This window comes from Carcharodon carcharias, chromosome 21 (genome assembly GCF_017639515.1).
Source record: "Carcharodon carcharias isolate sCarCar2 chromosome 21, sCarCar2.pri, whole genome shotgun sequence".
NCBI lineage: Eukaryota > Metazoa > Chordata > Chondrichthyes > Lamniformes > Lamnidae > Carcharodon > Carcharodon carcharias.
In genome coordinates, this window is record NC_054487.1 from 4,931,750 (window position 1) to 4,951,767 (window position 20,018).

General features: G+C 42.7%; 1 pseudogene; it reads left to right on the forward strand.

The window, feature by feature from the left end:
* Window positions 1-2,657: 2,657 nt before the first annotated feature.
* Window positions 2,658-3,071, forward strand: LOC121293407 (annotated as a pseudogene).
* Window positions 3,072-20,018: the final 16,947 nt, after the last annotated feature.

Consider the following 20,018-nt stretch of genomic DNA (forward strand, 5'->3'; position numbering starts at 1 on the left):
CTGGTGGATGGGGTTTGTTCGGGCCTCTGTTCGAGGAAGAAGCTAAGGGCCTTCAAACCATCCTTGTGGGGGATGGAGGTGTAGAGGTATTGGATGTCCATGGTGAAGAGGAAGCAGTTGGGGCCAGGGAACTGGAAATTGTTGATGTGACATAAGCTGTCAGAGGAATCACGGATGTAGGTGGGAAGGGACTGGACAAGGGGAGAGAGAAGGGATTCAAGATAACGAGAAATGAGTTCTGTGGGGCAGGAGCAAGCTGAGATGATTGGTCTACCGGGGCAGTTCTGTTTATGGATTTTGGGTAGGAGATAGAAGCGGGCCGTCTGAGTTTGTGTGACTATCAAGTTGGAAGCTGTGGGAGGGAGATCCCCAGAAGAGATGAGGTCAATGACAGTCTTGGAAACAATGGCTTGATGACACCTCTGTTTCTAAACTTCACCACGATAATTGACACATTTCACCACCGCCACCAACCCCGCCACACACACCACCCCCCCCCCCCCCCTCACCCCCATCCCGCCCCCTGCCCCCCAACCCCGTTTTGGAAACAATCTGGAATGGTTTATTCCAAAATGCAAGTGCCTCCTTGAGGCCTATATTTTTAAACTCCCCCATGTTTATCTAATATACATTTCAAACCTAACCTCTCTTCCTGGATCAAATTACCCAGGATAGCTGTCTCTAATTTAATTAACTCACACACAGAGGCATACATAAGTACATATACACATCTCACTGTTCCTCTATTTTACAACAAATTCGATGAGATTATGAGAATTATTATATCTTCTTGACACTGAACGCCATGCCACAGCTGATGTCCAAAGAGTGTTTCACACAGGTGCATCATAATTTCCTTACTTCTGAACTTTTTGCCTCTGGAATGTAAACCATGTGAAAAGGTGCTATACGATGAAACTTGTGTTATTATTCATTTAACCTAGAAGTCCATACAGAATGTGAGTCTTCTGCTCCCTAATATGCCTGTGAATCTTGGCCTTCCTGTATCTAAGTTACAGAATGGGACATGTGTTATTCATCAGTGACTGAGGCAGTAAAAGAATTAATGCTGAATCTTGTGAAATATAATTCCAATTATGGTTTAAGTCTACTTAATGGCTGATGTGAAATTCAGGAAAGGCCATTAAATATTATCGGTTTCAGCTAACTCTCTTATTGGGTGCTGTGTGCATTTCAAATTTGTTGCCAATGCTTGAAGAAAAAACAGGAGCCAATAGAAACCGGTTCAGTACCAAAAACCAGAGTGATATACTCTGCGAGTTATGCAGCGCAGAAAAAGGCCTTTCGTGCCCTTGCCAGCCATTAAGTACCTATCTATTCTAATCCTATTTTCTAGCAATTAGCCCGTCGAAATGCCCAGTGTAAACTATGGCGTTTCAAGTACTCATCGAAATATATTTTTACTTTCAAGTGTACGCGGGTGCAATTGAAATAAAAATACGTTCTAGCTTTATTTAAATTTTTACTCACGTTTGATCCTTATCCTTAATAACTATGATTTTCCGTGAACTGCAGTGTGAAATCGGAATGGAATTATTGGGATTAGAAACAGGAAAGTGCTGGAAAAGCTTATCAGCTTTGGCAGCTTCTCTGGAGAGGAAAAAAAAACAGCGTTAACTTTTCGTGGCCAATATGACTCTTCTTCGGAATCAGAGAGATGTAGAAATGTCATGGGTTTCATGCTGTTTGTAAAGTGGGGAGGGGCATGTGGAGCAGAATAGATCTGCTTTGGATTGAATTCAGAAAGCTGTGAATGAAGGAGATTTGTCACCGTCTTGTTAAATCTTTCTCGTGATGATTATGTTAAATAAAAAATAAAAGCAAATTGCATTTTATTGAAACAGTTGGTTCCTGTAGTTTTGGAAATTGTCTAATTAAAGATCAGCCAATGGCGGCCTCTAGTTTCCCGGATTTCAGTTCACGGTCAGAGTTTGGTTTAAACCTTCTTGGTTCCAACCAATTCCTGCTCGCGGTGACAGAGTAAACGGCGGGCTTGCAGCAGACTCGGTATTAACAGTTCCTGTGTTACAGCTTGTGCTGACAACCCTTCAGAAAATGTATGTTGATAACTTCAATATCATTGCACTGCCTGATTGTCTGTAATGACCATATTGAAAAGAGTGTAATAATCTTTGATTGTATTAAAACACCTCGTGATCCATGTGTAAATCTTAAACCGACTGCACTTTCTGTGATGTCGATTTAGGAGTATTTTTTAAAAATGTCTTCCAGATATTTCAATAATAAAGTATATTTTTATATATTAAAAAAAAACTGTTCTCACTGTGGGATTTAGAAAGTTATGGACCGCATGCACGCATTGAATAGTAATTGTATTCTAAATGTATTGAAGCACCTCAGATTCAAAATGATGTATGTTGATAACTCCAATAGCCTTGCACTGCCCGATTGTCTTTAATGGCCATGTTGAAATGAGTGTAATATTCATTAATTGCATCGAAGCACCTTGTGACCCGTGCGTAAATGTTGAATCTTTTTGTGATGGCGATTTAGAACTGTTTTGTTGTGTTCTTTCAGATATTTTATGAGTAAAGTATATTTTTCAATTTCAAAAATATGATTCAGAAAACGGTCAGGTCAAAGCAGACAGATCGGCAAGGGGGAAAGCACCTCGCATGCAGCTAACTCGAAAGAGCGTTCCAGCCACGGGCCGATTGAAGAAGCCTCATCCCTAAAAAACAGGCACTGTGGCTCTCAGGGAGATCCTCCGCTACCAGAAATCCACCGAGCTGCTCATCCGCAAACTGCCCTTCCATCGCCTGGTGCGAGAGATCCCTCAGGACTTCAAGGCTGACCTGCGCTTCCACGGCTCGGCCGTCAGAGACCTGCAGGAGGCCCGCGAGAATGACGAGGGGTTGGGCTCATTGAAGACATCAACCTGTGCAACATCCAAGCAAGTTACTATCATGCTCAAAGACACCCAGCTGGCCCGCTGTATCCGCGGAGAGCGAGGCGAAATCCTGGCGTCAGCACCAAGGCAACAACGGCTCTTTTCACAGTCACCAGATGAACAAAGGGAAGAGCTGTGATCCTTCACTGCTGAGATCAGCATTTCTCCAACCCCTAAGGCGTCTGTTCAACTCCGTGCTTTTAATAATATCCAGTGCATTGCTAGGACATTTCAGGGGGCAGTTAAGAGCTTTGTGCCTGGAGTCACATGTTGACCAACCCATGATGAGGATGATAAATCTGTAACCAGTAATATGTGTCTGATTCCTGTAATGCAGCAGATCTTTAATTAATGGAGTGTGAGTCTGATATCTGACCTAGAATTCAAAAACACCATCTCCGGTACCTGCCAGGCCCCAGATCACAGATTTTCTTAGAATAATGTATAATGTTGCTGATTTATATATAATTGTTTTTTTCAAACACTATTTTAAGAAGGAGAAAAATTGTGAGCAGAAGGTGTAAGGAAATAAAGGCGGGAGAATGGAATTAAGGGACTGGGGTTTGTATGAAGTGATATTCGCCCAATCAGTGAATGGGTTTGAAACCAGTTTACTGGAGAAAATAAGTACCAAACGTATTCTAACCCGCGGATGTTGCCAGAATTTTCTGACGTTAACACTGGTTAAACAAGTCGCTTTAATTAATTTACTCTAAGGAATTGAACAATGTTTCTGATTTCTTGGGAGCTGCACTGCGCCTTTCTCTTATCTTATTCAATGGGTGTATTTCAGGCTTTTTGTGTCAAGTTAACAAATTCAACTAGAATCGGCTGACGAGCTAACAGCAGAATCTCACACATAGAACCACGTTAATCTCCCAGTTATAATGAGGAAACAGGACAATAAGGACAGTCAGTAAATACAATAGATCTGGTCATGGTCTCAAATATCGGACTGTGTTTCTCCGTGTATTATACTACTCTCAGCACGGGTATCATGGAATGAGTGAATGTTTTCATGCATTAACCAATCCTTTAACACAGATTCTAAATGGCTCTGAAAAGAGCATTTTGGCTTTTTCAGGCGAAAGTTTCTCTAATTCACTTGCTCTTGGGCGTCCCAGTGCTGCTTTTCCTGGGCAGCAGCCCGATCTGGATATTATGCAGCCCCGCGCCCTGTGAAATGGTGACACCTCCCAGCAGCTTGCTGAGTTCCTAATGGTTACGGAAGGGCAGGTGGCGGTCTCCGGGGATGATGCGGCTGTATCTGGGGCCCTGGTGCAGCGTTACCAGCCAGCCCGAGGGTTTCAGCTTTCAGATACTCGAGCACAGCAGCCAGATTGACAGGGTCTTCGGCACCCAGACGCTCAGTATAGTTCTCCTTTCCCACGAGCCTGTGAAAACGGCTCACAGGGAACTGCAGTCCGGCCCGGGATGAGCTGTGGTTGGCCTTGGCCCGAGCTTTCCCGCCGCTCGTTCCTGTTCATAACATTTCCAGTGCCACACTTTGACAGGGATTAAACAGATTAACTAACAATTTTGGCAATCAAAAGGCATTAATACAATTATTATGATCCAAAATTGCTGCTGTTAAGACTGACTAGAGCTCCAACGCTATTTGAACCCAGCTCCTCTGTACACATGGTGGTGAATATGACTATTCTGAATAAGATTAGTTTCTGAGCCTCGGCTGATGGACAGCATTCACTTTTCTTATCGACAGAGACCTGCTCTGTTTGATAAAAAAAAAACTGCGGATGGTGGAAATCCAAAACAAAAACAGAATTACCTGGAAAAACCCAGCATGTCTGGCAGCATCGGCGGAGAAGAGAAGAGTTGACGTTTCGATTCCTCATGACCCTTCAACAGAACTGATGAAGGGTCATGAGGACTCGAAACGTCAACTGCTCTGTTTGGTCGCTCTTTGATACAAATCATTTGCATAAAGTCTCCTCCTATCTTATAACTGGGAAACAAGAGAGAGAGCGGTCAGACCAGAGACTTTATCCATTTCAAAAAAGCCCGCCAATTTGCATGTAGGGAAGTACAGGTTTAAAATAGGAGAGTTTTAAAATCATAATTGTTCTGAAGTAGAGTCATACGGACTGGAAACGTTAACTCTGCCTGTCTCTCCCAAATGCTATCAGACCTGCTGAGTTTTTAAAGCAATTTTTGGTTTTGTTTAAAAAAAATGCCGTCCTCAGTAAGAGAGTTAAAATCCGTTCTCTTTATCTTGTTTGATTCAGTTCTTTCCCTCTCAAAACACAAGTGCTGTTTTAATCTCCTCTATAGACTGTGGTTCATTTTGCTGTCGCTTTCAAACTTTACCCAGCGGGAATAAGTCCCCATTCACAACATTCCCTGAACTGAAACCTTTTATCGCAGTGACAAATGAGACTTGAACATCTGTCCCTATTCACAGACATTCTTGGGAGATTTCAGGCAGAGAGGAGCCCTGGACCGAGCACTCCAACTGTCACTACTCCACTGAGTGATAATCTCACTCCGGAATGGATCACTGCCCGCAGTTGCTGAAATTTATTGAATCAGTCAGTGAACATTTCTGGGACTAAATGTAGAGAAACAGAGAGAGAGAATGTTCGAAAATCTGACATTCAAGTTTGAAAGCAGCTCTTTGACCAGAGAAACGCCAGAATAATAACAACTTTAAACATAACGTGCAGGAAGTTGTGATGGTTAATGCTCGGATTATGGGCAAAAAAGTCTGAGGTAGACTTGGATCTATTATAGGACTGAATTTGTATTGTTGTCTTAAAGTACATAGAAATGTGGCAAATGAAGGGAGGTTGTGATGGCTTTTAAAGACCCATTGGTTTTAATTTTTTATTTGGAGTAAATAGCAGAATTTGCCTTGGAGCTGGTGGAATTGTTCACCGACTTTATCCATTCAACACCGCGTGTTTGGCCAGCTCCCCGGGCAGCAGCAGTCGCACGGTGTTCTGGATGTCCCGGGAGCTGAAGGTGCTGCCCTTGTTGGAGTGGCCCAGGCTGGAAGCGTCACAAACTATTTCTCCGAAAATATCATTCAGAAAGGCGTCCATGATGCTCATGGCTTCGCAGGAGTTTCCGGTGTTGTTTTGAACCTGCTTCATCACTTTTTACATGTAAATGTAGTAACACTCCTTCCTTGAATTTCTCTGCTTCTTTCTGCCCTTCACTGGCCTTTTAATCAAGTGATTTTGGTTCCCTTATTTGGAGCTGTTTTCCTCCAAATGAAAATATACCTTCGCATAAAATTTGCAAATGTGCATTACGAAATATTTCAGTGTGAAAATTACTCAAAGTTCCATAAAATTCGACTTATCTCCAGACTGTGTGTTCCACTCCTAGCCATCTCTACACGGTTATAATTCTCTTGATGTTTGCAATATTCATTCCATGTCAGGCACACAGCCTGGCGAAATGCTTTGAAAGTGTCAGGTTACAGAAAGTCCAATAGAATTCAACTTTCTTCCATACATCATGTTCCTAAGGAGCCTCAATACAATTTCAATTCATTTGAAACTATCCTCAATGACAGATAGACAGTCCTAATGGATCAACAAGCTTTTCAGCCCCTCGGAGAACTATGGCCGAAAGGCCTCAGGCAGCAACCATTCACCACTGTTCCTCTGCGGCAGCCCCAGATTTACTGTGTCCTTCAGAACATAGCCCTGGACCTCGGTATGGCCCAGTCTGCAGCACTCGGCAGAGGGCGACCATTTGCAGTGGAAGCACAGAAAGTTTCGGCAGCCCAAGGAGCATATTTCACCAAGTTGATAATCCTCCAGTCGCTGTAGATATTTGTCGCCATGCGCATCAATGGAAATAGCCCATTAATCCCAGATACCTATGTCAGATAACTGCTAAAGATGAACCTCGTTGAAAGTCATTGCATCTCTCAAGAGACCTTCTTTGCAAAGGCACATTCCAGATGGAAGTGAGCTTTGATCTCTTCTCCATCGCAGACTTCTCGAGGAGAACCTGTGGAGAGGGTGAGATTCCAGGTATGCAGGAAGTATGCGACTGGGAAGCAGTTTGACACCACCTGCCACACAAGCCTCGGCTTGCTTGAATGTCTTGGCGATGAGGCGTTCCAGCAAATGAGAGCCTGCTCAAGGATCGATGCCACAGGATGCAGCATCTCCTTTTCCCTCAGGGCCTCTAGGCTTTCACGTGCATGCCCCTGTTGGACTTGTGGCCAAAAGAGTTTCTGTGCATAAAGATATCCAAGAGGGTTCGGCAGTACAGCACACCCCAACTGCTTGGACTGCCCTTCCCGTGAAGAGGCCAAACCCAACCTTGGCAATACCAGGGACAGGAAAATCCTTAGCACGTAGTGGCACTTGGTGTCTGCGAACCATAATCTGTGTACAGCTTGATACAGCTTACAAGTAATGTGGTCATAAGGATGAAGTGGTGCTGGCTACGTACTTTTCTCTTTTCCCAGGGGTTTGAATATCACTTCCCTCTGAACATGATCAGTTTAAATCCCCATATAAAATGGAGTTTGCTTGGGTGTTTTCCGTAGTGCAGCGGGGAGGGATAGGCCAGATCTGCACCACATGCAGCCATACCGAAAGTGTCTCTCATCTGATGACCAGGTTCTCATCCGCAATAGGTAGGGAGTATCCCTCTCACATGTTCAGGTTTTGTTTGACCACAGCTACTCGCTTCTTGCTTTTTCTAGCACCTGCCTTGGTCCCTCTGAACCATATCGCCAGCACCTTCAGGCAATGAGATCTGACAGCGAAAGAGACTAATGATCAGTTACCCTAGTTCACAAAGAACATGTCCTTGGTATTTCCACAATTCACCTTAGCTCTGGAGGCCAGTTTTAACAGGTCATCCTTGATAATTAGGTTGCGTACAGACTGTGGATCCAAGTCCATGTGGAGGAAGACTTTGACCTGAGTTCACCCACTCGCCAGGATCGTTACTCCTCCTCTGCCTGAATCCTGCCTAATGTACTGAACAAAATTTTGTGTGCAACACACAAGCAGGGCAGGGGAGAGATGGCAGCGCTGCCTGACTCCAGATTTAATTGCAAAGTTTTCTGGTTCCCACTATGATGATCGATTTTTTTGCAATACATTTATGGGGTTATGGTAGTGTTCTGTATGTTTGTGTGTGTGTATGTGTGTGCATTTGTGTGTGGATGTGTGTGTGTGTGTGTGTGTGTGTGTGCGCATACCTATGTGTATTCATGATTTGTTAAAAAGGGAGAGGTTAACGGGACAGCTCCTCAGTGAGCACTGAAGAGTAAAGTGTTAAGGTGTTAGCTTCACACATTTTTAATGAGGATTTATGGTGTATTTGAGTTACAAGTAAGTAGGTTGATTTTAATATTTGCCTTGTCATGTAAGTGCGGATACGATGTTTTCACCTGTCGATTTTCAAATGAAAGAAATGACAAGAAAGTTTCTCAACTTACAAAGATTTCATATGTAAACAGGAAAAGGAACATCACTTCTTATTGACTAGAAAGTAGAGGCAATGAAAACATTAGATTAATATATTTTGAAAAAGTGTTGTTCAGGATGAACAACCATGAGAAGAAAGGGAAAATGTATTTGAGGTAATATGTTTAGCTGATTTGGTGTGGCTGTGTGGGAATACATCCTTAAGATCAAGTTTGTGTGCTGAGAAGCTGTGGAAATTTGAATTTTAAGCAGTCACCCAGTTTCACGCCAAAAAGTAATCTTGTTTTCAGGAGGCATTTTGCTTGTCAAACTTCGTTTCTGATTTTCCCATCCGAGCAGAAGTGTTGGAGGAGTTGTGTGGTATACCTTGATTCAAGTAGCAACAACTCTTATCTTTGCGTAATATCAATGGATCTTTATGGTTAGGCATCTATACAGAAGTTGCTGCCAAGAAGCTGTTTTATTTATGTGTTTTGACAAAATGTTTTTTTGGGAATTTAATTGTTCTGTGAGACTGCTTTTAGCTGTGTAATTTTAATCTAACGTTTGTAAGTTTTTTTAAATAAATATTTTAATTTTAAAATCATACATGTGTTCCTGGAGTGTTATGCTTTTGTGCTCAATAACTCTTCCTCCTCATTTTCAAAATACAGGCAAAGGAATTATGGCCAGTTAGACAGGTTTCCCTCTGGGATCGGGCTTGCTCAGCAATCACACCAGCTGTTGTCATATCCCACTGATTGAAACTGCGCTCTTGGTGTTTATGTGGAGCAATTGGATCTAGTTGCAATGCCCCACCGAAACTGCATTTTTGAGAGCAGTTCCACCATATTGGAGTTCATTATTTTGTCAACGGCCTTATCAAGGCCTAGGCTGAGGAGGTAGGTGTCCTCACCCCTGATCTGCACTCTGTGAACCTTATACCTGAGTACCGTGAGATTCAATGCTTTCCCGCTGGGTACAGCGCAGGCTTGGTCATGGTGTATAAGGAAGCGCAGAGCAGCCTTTACCCAATTGACATTGGCCTTGGACAGAATTTTGAGGTCCTATCTCAGAAGGTAAATGGGTCTTCAATCTCTATTTTCCTTCCTTTCCTCCCTTCTGCTTGCACATGAGAGTGATGAAGGCTTTCCTTATGGATTCTGACATACTGCATACCAGAAGCATTGCCCTAATATACTTCATGTGCATCTGGGCAGATCCAGTCACACAGAGCAGAATACAAATCAGGCTGTAGGTTTTTGCTTCTAGGTGTTTACTGTTCGTGAATAACTCAAGGGCTTCAATCAGCTGGTCCAGAGTTAGCAGTTTGTCCAGGCTGTCCCCCATCTGTCATGTAAGATCTATGTGTCATAGAGTCATAGAGCCATATATATCTAAGCACATAAAAAGCCATTCGGCCCATCGAGTCTGCGGCGCTTAAACAATTACCCAACTATTCTAATCCCAATTTTCTGCACTAGGCCCATCGCCTTTCATGCCATGGCATCCCAAGTGTACATCCCAATTTTTCTTAAATGCTCTGAGGGTTTCTGCCTCTAACACCTTTTTAGGCAGCCAGTTCCAGATTCCCACCACCCTCTGGGTGAAGACCTGCTTCCTCACATCCCTCTAAACGCCCTGCCCCTTGGTTATTGAGCCCTCGACTCACGGCAAATGATCCTTCCTGTCTACCGTCTCTATTCCCTTGATAACTTTATACACTTATCACCTACAGTGATAGAGAACAGAAAGGACTAGGAGGCCGGGGTGTATGTGGGCTTCATGGCATAAAATCTGTCTTAAAGGAAAGTGCTGATTTACCAAATGTCAGAACGTGATAACTTTATTGAGCCACCTTCTTCCTTCAGACTGCTGATCGCATTGTTCTCTCTCTCTTTCTCTCTCTGTGTACCTTTTGGAAGAAGAAACCCGAGCGCATCTCATCCTGCTCTACGGATTGGACCCTGAACCAGGAGATGATCTTGGTGCCCTTGGGGTCAAAGGGCAAAGCTTGCTGAATCCTCACTTCTTAGAGATCCTCATTGACACCAAGAATCATTGGCTGCAGCTGGAGCAGATTCAGCATGCTTATCTGGAGTCGGGAAATTTTTCTTGGTTCTTTTCTAGCCTTCTGAACATCCTTGGGAATTAAGACTATTTGATGTTTGCCTTGTTTACTTCCCACCATTGTTCCTGAGACTCAAATCTGTAATTAGCCATTCTCCAACATTTATGATCTATTTTGAGTTCCTCAATGTTCACTACAGTCAAAGGTTTCACGCTCAGCTTCCGTGTCCCTCTGCCAATCCTCCTGTCTTTCTGCAAATGCCAATCCACCAGTAGGAGGCAATATTGAGAGGAGAACACCGGCATGATGCCGGTGGATCTGACCATCAACATAAGGACACTAACAGGCAGCTTATCACGGTCTGTATTGGATGTTGGGCCGCGTCTAATAATTCCTAAATGGAGCTCCATCTGCAGGGTTGCTGAAGACGTCGAGCAGCTTGGCATCTTTTATAGTTTCAATCAGAATACTGGCCATGGCGTTCAGTTTCCTGACAGCCCCGCCAGATCATCCAGCTGCATGGATGATGCAGTTGAATGCATCCGCTAGAATGATCGGCCTGGATGTCGCCAGCAGCATTGGGAGCTGGTGAAGGATATCTATCTGCCCAATGCTTTGGGCTGGGGCGTAAATGTTATTTAACAAGATGGAGTTTTATTATATATTACTTCTGCGATGAAGAGGTTCCTGCCAGCACTGTGTCAACTTTGGAGGTGGTGAAGTTGCCTCCCTGCAACAGAATACCCTGGCCAGGGGAACATGAGTCATTTCCTGCTGAGCAGGTTGATGGCCCATTGAACTGCCATCACCATCATTGCCTGCAAGAGCTGAGGTGCAGTTTCACACAATGCTGCAGGGGCAGCAGGTCAGCATTGACGTTGGCAAGCTATCCCAAGCTATCATGCAGTTAGTTTTTCGGAAATGGACACTATCTTGATCGACATTTTAAAGTGCTATTGTCTTTTACCTGACCCATTGCTTTTGATAGTTACTATCCTTTGCTCCTGCACGCCCACTGTGTTTGCAAATTGTCTCATTTGTGATGGGCTGAGGAAACCGCCCTGCTCGGCCCTATTAGAAATATATTGCCTGGGTGACATTGAGTGGTTCATACAAGGAGCGAGGATTGGAGTGTTCTCTGTTTGAGAAGTCGTTCATCCCCATACAATCAGTAATTTTGGGGCAGATTCGCCCGAGCTAACGTTAGAACAGCCTCATCTCCATTAATGATAGGTCAACAACAATAATGTTACTATCTGTGTACCAGCAGTCAATCTGGAAGAGGGGCTCCTAACATAAGATACATTCAACACAATTAAACTTAAATAGGCGCACAATCTTTGATGTCAGAGCAGGGCCAACCAATAATGCTAGATATGGCTCATTAAATAATGCTGAATATGATCATTGTGTGTAATTTTACCTTTGGGAAAGCGGCACTAATAGTGCTGCACGTTCAGCTGTAGCAATCTTCGAATAATGTTATCACCAGCGACACCATGGTAGGGTCGCCGACAGCAATGACAGTATAGAGTTTTCAAAGGCAATCTTAGAATGGGATCACCAGCAGTATGTTTATGTTGGTTGTCGTCAGTAAAATTGGAGCTGGCCCATCACCCGTGATTCTATAACTGTGTCGGTTTCTGCAAAGTTATAACAAAACCGTCATTAGTACCATCACTTTAAATCACTGTCAATCGTTTCCACAGAACAAATCATTCTCTTAAAATTATTTGTTGGATAAGTGATGGTTTCGCCAAGTTAACATGAGGTACTAAGATCCTTACATGTTGTTGGGGAGGAATGTTTTCCTAAATTATCATACGATGTTAAGAGATCTATTCCCTCAGGAACTACACCCTTCTCATTAACTTAGTTAAAATGTTTTCATGGACTGAGATGGGCAGCTTGCCCATTGGTTTCTTGGGCACTACGAACTGGGGAATATATCCTTGTTTGTAAATTGATTGTAACTAAAACCAGTTGGTCACCTGTTTTACATTCCGATCAGAGCAGAGGTTCTTCTATAAATTTGGAGCCTTTACATATCTTAGGTACATTCCTGATGGAACTGTAAAGCCGTAAAGAATCACACATCATACTACAGAAAATGGAACGCACAATAATTGCATGTAATGGAGATTTACTACCCGGTCCTCACAGCCTTCAGTGTTCCTGATAGGTGAGCATATACAATTGTTTGGTCGCTGTTTACAATCTCATTTTTATTGATTGGTATAATAGATTCAGAAAATTTCCTCATTGCAGGATCAGATATTCACCAGTATATCAGGCGAATTCTACCAGATAGTGCAACCCAAATTCTGGTGAGAAATTCATGGGCTGTGGGTGTTCGGCTTTCACCCCTATGCTGAGGGAAGACAAGAATGATTCCACCATTGTTACGACTGTAGATGGGTCACTAAAGAATGTGTTGTTTCATATCACGTTATTGTCATTGTTCTCTCCGTTGATGGTTGCTCGTGCTGCAGCACCTGCAACAAACAGAGCACTTTGGAAGGTACTTTGAGAATTAATTGCCACTGAGGATCTGTTCACCTCCACTCAGCTGCAAAGAACCTTTGTGGGTCTACCAATGCCAACGCTGTTAACAATATTCTGAAATTATAAAGAGAAAAAAACACATTTTAGTAAATTGAATTGAATTAGTTCATCTCAGATGATTGTACTCTTTCCATTCGTAAATTCCAGGAATGGCCTTGGATTTGGACTTAGTTATTGATGGTGTCTAACTGGAAGTGTACTGGAAGGACACATGATTCCCAGGACCCTGCACTGGATGTGCAATTGTTTTCTTAATTGTTTAAGTTGTCAGCTGTTCAATATATTATTGATGAAAAATCCCCTTGTTCCTCCGTATTTAGGGTCATATTTGTATCTTCCTCACAAAGTAGTGTGAAATTTATCTGTCTGCCCCAATTATTGGCCACTCTTCTGTCTTTACTCTTTCACAACAAAGGCTGCATTTCAACAAAGAAATGCACTTCATTGATTCTAATGAGTTTTGTTGATTCCACTGGCCGTTAAAAGCATTTTATAAAAGCATGATTTTTGTTCTTTTTTTTCTTTTTGTGAACCTCATAACAATCATAATTCTCTCCAAGGGAAATTGCGGTCTATCTAAATGTATCTCTGTTGGCAATGACCACGGCAAATCTACTGGTCACAATCTTCAATATAATGGTTTATCTCATTTTAACTTATCACTTTCCACATTCTTTCCTGTCCTAAACTGTTGTTTGTAAATTCATTGTTTCCGTGAATTGTACCATCCTGGATATGTCCGTGTGGTTTACAGTCTCGTTCAGATTTAACAGATTTGTAGCTATCTGTTGTCAGAAGTATAAAATAAAGTATTGCGCTGTGAAAACTGCGGCCACGGTTCTCACAACAGTCTCAGTCCTGAGGTAATTAGAGGACATCCCCTTTTTGTTCGCCTTTGAACATGACGGAATGGTTGACAATGTTCATAGAGGCAGCCGCTCCAGTGTGGCCTTCTTTCTATCGCCTGCTGGCGCAGCTTACTCCTGGTTACAAAGCGTTTTAATCACATGGCTTCCTTTTGCTTTAATATTACTGTTCAATGGTTTGAGAGTCAGGCGTATTTCAATAGCTGGTAGAGTCTGCAGGAAGCTTCGGGGTAATAACACTGAGAATCAGAAAGACCCAGAGACAGACAACCAAAGGAAATCCATCATTTTACTGTTCACTGTATCGGGTAGTTTTATACTTCTGTGGTTAATAGCGGCCTTGAGCTTTTTAGTTAACAGAGTGACCAACACCTTGCATTACGGAGATGATCATGGAAAACTTGTCTATATCACCGCTGAAATTGGATATATGCTTATGCATTTGAACGCTTGTACAAACGCGTGTATTTATGCAGCTACTCAAACTAAATTCATTGAAGAGTTAAAGAAGCTAGTGAATTCTCCTTACATATGTATTCTTACATTGGATAAATACTGAAGAATGAAAACAACGCTTCCAGCCCTAACATGCTACGTGAGAGCCGTATTACGTTCTAGAAAAGCTGTTTCTCATCAGGAAAGAAATGATTTGCTGGTCTGAAAATAAACGCTTATAAGATATTTTCAATGTTGTGCTGTCTGTTTGATATCTACACGAGTGAACGCAACCATTTCCTGCTATATCAACGGTGAAGCATTGTGTTACAACCTGGGTAAAGCATAAACTGATCTACACTGTTGTTGTTGCAGTGAGATACATCTGATTATTTAATATGTCTGTATTGTTGAAGCAATGTGCTACAATCGTCATCATTTGTAATTACTTTATAATTGTATTGTGAATATTATGTACGCTTATCTCACAACACACTTATTCCCCTCATTTTTGCTTGGATCTATGGAGGTGTTCATTGATGGAGATGGTAAGAAATTGGACGGTTACTGTGAGATTAGATATATTTATTTACAAATAATTACTTGATATATCGCTTGGCCATTAAAATATTGAAATGGTCGACAATAGAAAACAAGTACACCCAAGCAGTACTAGTCGTAATTTACCATCCATTGAGCAAATAGATCCAAAGTACCAGCCCAGCCTAACAAAAACTCTTCAATCACTTTGTTGATTTTGTTTCCAATTTGATCCTAAATATATACATAAATTTTGCCACTGTTGAATAACCTGCAGATTTACTTTGCCTCTGTTCATGAATCTAAACTTTAAAGTTCATCAATTCTAAATTGCTTAAAATGTTCTTAATCTGTGGGGGTTATTTAGAGTTATTTCAACTGGCGGAAGCTGTCTACTTTTATCCTTTCTGATCCTGCTTAACTTAAATCCACTCAGCAAGACACGTAAAAATAAGGCAGGCTGGTATCAATGCAAATTCTATTAAAGTTCAAGGATATGTAAGCGGCTATTTCCAGAACTTACTTTTGCAAGAAAGAAAAATCTAGACAAGAAAACAACTGTTACCTCCTTGCTGGGATTGAGAACTGATTTAATTTATTGGACATGATCTGGTGCTGGGACATTCCACGAGAGATTCCAAAAACCCTCAATCATTTCCAGGACCCGGAAGTGTCGAAGGTCGGCCTTTGGACACCAGTTTGTGTCAAAAAGTGATGTGTTGCTGCAAGAAAACGGAAATGTGCCCCGTTCAATGAAGAAAACAAGCGCAAATTTCTCCTTGCTATTCAAGGAAAGTAGATGAAACGTTCCTTACATCAACTTGAACTTTAAATTTTATAAAATTCTGCAAATGAGATTTGTGACGACTGTCAATTGGAGGAAGCAAGGAAATTTATACAAAACGTCCTGTGTAATGAGTATCTGAATTTGAAAGAAAATTTTCAACACAATGAGTTCAAAACTGTAGCATAATTGACTCCCTAAGCAATTATAATTCAATGTAGCTGTAATCTGAAACTTATTTAATGGTGTGCATGTACTATGGGACTTATAAACATTTGTTGTCTCATGTCAATGTCACGAACATTATTGAAATCATTACGCTAACAATAATGCCAGTACTTTACATGTGAATGGGCTTCATTAAATAATAATATTTAAGCACTTCCTTTCATAATCACACTTTAAAGTTGCACGCTATCCCGACGTTAAAAATATGAAAATCTACATCGTGTCTTAGTTTCCACGGAGTGACAATTTAAGTCGGATTACCGACCTCCTCCCACTTTCTTACCTTGACATCCTATCGGTCATATCTCCAACGATCTTCCCACTCAGGCCCAGCAAGAACTCAATAGTGCAGCGCACTCGCTGAGCCTATAGCCCACCAAGGCAGAGTCAGACACAAGGAGGCCATGTGTCCGTTTTTAAGGCACTGGCTGCCGTAAATCAGATAATTTCAAAGGCCCAACAACTTTCAAGCTAGCGAACAACTGGGGTTGTCAAGTAAGTGTGTAGAATTTTGTAGTGGTGGGGGTGGAGACGGGACCGACGGGGCGTGGTCTGTCAGTGGGGGGAGAGGCTCGGGCAACTGAGGTGGAGGGTCAGGTAGCCGGGTGTTAAGTGGCGGTCAGTGGTGAGGAGGCCATGCAGTCGGTGGGGTGGGAAGAGGGTCGGGATTCGAGAAGGAAGCTGGCCGTCAGGGGAGGAGCTTGATCAGGCATTCGGGGTGAAGAGTTGAGCAGTCTAGGTGGAGCATCAGGTAGTTGGGTTCGGACAATCACTAGTGCTGGGGCGGGGGGGTGGGGGGGGGGGGCGGGGGCGGCGGTGAGTGGGGGACAGTGAGAGGTGTTCAGGATATATTCTAACACTCGGCGGGAGAGGGTGGCCCATTCGGGGTGGGCCGGGCAGTCGGGGTGACGATTCTTGGATTTTTGGGTAGTCGGCGATTTGGCCAGTCTGGGTGGAGGGTTTGGCAATTGGAGGGTGGGAAGTGTCGTGCCGTGTCAGTGATGTCAGTTTTGGATGGAGTCTCGGGAGTAGGGGTGGCTTGTACCCCGTGGGTGCGGGGTAGTTTGTGGATGGAGGAGTCCCTGGAGATTTGTGTCTGAGAGGAGCGGAGGGGCGATGTGTTGTGGGGGTGTGGGGGGAGTTCCAATGGGATTTGCTGTGGGTTTTGCAATAGTTGCCTGGAAGTTAGAAGAGGTTTTAATTCTTTTAACTTCTTCTGGGTATCCATTGATCCAGCTCGAACCATCGGGATTATCTGACATAAATTGCATTTTTGGATGTTTCCCAGTGCAGGGAAATTGCCCAAAGGAAGATTGAACAACCCAGGCAATTGCTGAGCAGCCCTTACCTGGAATCCTCCCTGCGCATTTTTGGGGTTTCCCCATGTACCCTGGTCTGGAGCTCAGAAGGTATGTGCCCTGGAACCCAGCTCTAAAAAATCGCGCAGCATTCAGATTTTATAGCAAATTGTGATGAAAGGAAGTTGACTTTTTCTGTAATCATCGCATTCTCTTTTAAATGGATACTGTGGCCAGCATTGCTAGGGGGGGGGGGAGGTTGAGACAGCTGGCAGAATTGAATGGAACGGATGGCTGAATCACAACCTCTTGTCAGAATTAAGAAGCATTTCGATATTCACTTGGATTCAAAAGACGAGCTCTATGGGCCAAACGCTGGGAAATGGGATGAGTGTTGTCAGCTCTTTACTGACCTTCACGGACACGCTGGGCCGAATGGTCTCCATCTGTGTTCTAAACGTCTATGGGTATATGAGGAACCTTCACTGTGAGGTAATTACTTCATGCTTCTAATGATGCCTTACAAACTCTGAAACAGCCTGCCCTCTCTTGGTTGCAGACTTCATTGGCCGATGAAAAGGGCATGATCACATTATATGAACTCATTCCTTAATCTATCTTTGGCACTATGATTTGTCTAAACTTCGTGAAGATTCAAATCTCCCGCAATTATTGCAGTACATTTTGAAGCCCAATTATTTTTTTTTTAAATAACCTATGTCCTAAAATAAGGTATAATGGGATATTTTAAACAACTCCTGCCAATTATATCCTTTCATTGGATATAAGTTGTCTACACCTTTCGTGATTTGGCAACTTAATTCTCCGAGGCAATATAACTTCTTACTAATATATTGAAGTTATCGTTTTATTCAGGATGTTATTACATCTACCTTTCCTTTTTTCCTATTCTCTTAAATATCTGTGCATATTGAATCTCAATCATGGCCAATTTGGAACCACATTTTTGTATTGGCCATCGCATTACACCCATTCATTAATATTTGTGATAAATCCCGACACTCATCTTTGAGTTTTCTATTCTCTGATCTTATTCACCCCATTTCAAATCTCTAATTGCACATGTAGTAATGCAGGCATATATATATTTTTTTTTCATTTTTTGCCTCTCCGTTTGACTCGTAGGTGCTCACGCTACCTCAGCAGAAACTCGTCCTTAGTTTTAGCGATGTTTTTGGTTCCCACCTCGATCAGGGAAACCAGATCCTCCTCTTCCCATTCCAGATACATTTCCAGCCCAGTGGAGTTGCCCTTAAAACGGGAACCTTGCCGGCAGCTGAACATTCAGAACTCATGTGCTTGGCTGCAGATTTTTCTCTGTCAACCTAACTTTGCTTTCGCTTTCTACAAGTAAATTCAATTTTCTTTACTTTGCCCTTTTGAATGAGCACCCGTAGGCAGCACTGATCCAGCGTGTAGCCACTGCTTTCGTTTATGCAAGCTGCAAGCACTTCAGTCCTCTTGGGCAAGTGCTAGGGCTGATGCCCATCCATTGCTACTTTCTGGATCACTTTACCTGCCTACCTGGTAGACAGAACCCCCTGTGCTTGTCCACAGACCAATTCTGAAGTGCCTAACTTAAGGTTCTTGATTGTTAGTATAACAATCCTGTCACTTTTAAGTGCATACTCTGGTTGTGAGAGAAATTGTTACTAATTGCGGAAATGTCGGTGCATTATTCTTAAGCATAAATAAGAACCAGTTTTGATCCGTATGGTGGAAGGAAAGGAAGTATGTGCATGTGTCCTCTGGGTTTCAAGAATAAACCTTTGTTAAGGAAAGACTGGCCCTGGATTCCTTCTTTACTCAGTGAATGAGCAGCACATTATAACATGGTAGTAGGGAATGGACATCGAGCTGTAGTGGGTGGAGATGAATATTTATTTGTTTTTCACTATTTTTTGGCAAGAGCACTGCCCCGGGAAACCTCTGGTGCAAACTGCCCGATGCAAATTTCAAGCTTTGATCACCCGCTGTTGTTTTTCTTTCCAAATCTAAACTGAATGAACAGTGGAAAAGTAGATGGGAATGTGGACTCGAGTCTATTCTTTAACCCAGGCAATGCAAAGACCGGCTTTGGCTTTTTCACCATCAGGAAATACAAAGATTAGGAGTAAAGTATTTCCGGAGCTGGGTGCAAGTGATTTAGATGCTAACTAGGGATTAATTCATCTGTTACAATTTATGGTTCGGATTTACAAGAAAAGTGATTTGTTGGAAGCCTACGAAGTGTTGGCCAAATTATGATCAACTTAAAAGTCAAATAATCAATCCATGGAAGAATATATAAAGGAATTTAATAGCCGATACAAGAGATTAACACAGTTTCATGAATAGGTCCCGGAAACTTTGCTTACATTTAACATGTTGGGTTGTGAGCAAATGTCAATATAGAGGTAGACTCCTGGTTCTGACGGGACTTCAGTTTCCTGGCTCAGTGATTGGGACTCAAAGAGTTAGAATAATTCAAATTGCAGCTTTTAACGCTGCCTGGCGGTCCGAACACGATTTTAACCTTTAATCGACAACACTGAGACAGATTTATTTGGAGATTTATATGTTGCTGCCTGTGGGATCTTGATGTGTGCACACAATTCCTGCAGCCTCTCTTGGAGAAAGGGTTGTTAAAGGGTGAACAGGAAAGGGAGAGCAAAACAGACGGGGCAGTGAGGGAGAGATGGCGAGGGGGCTGATGGAGATGGGTCTGGAGGTTCTCCAAGTATGTGGTAACTTACCATCTATCAGTCTCAGGATGAAATTGCCACACCCACATTCTTCCAGGAGGGTGGAGCAGTTACATAAATAACACTAGGACATTGAGAGGGTGAATCACGGGCTCCGGCTGAGCTATATTATTTGAAAGGTATTTCCCCATT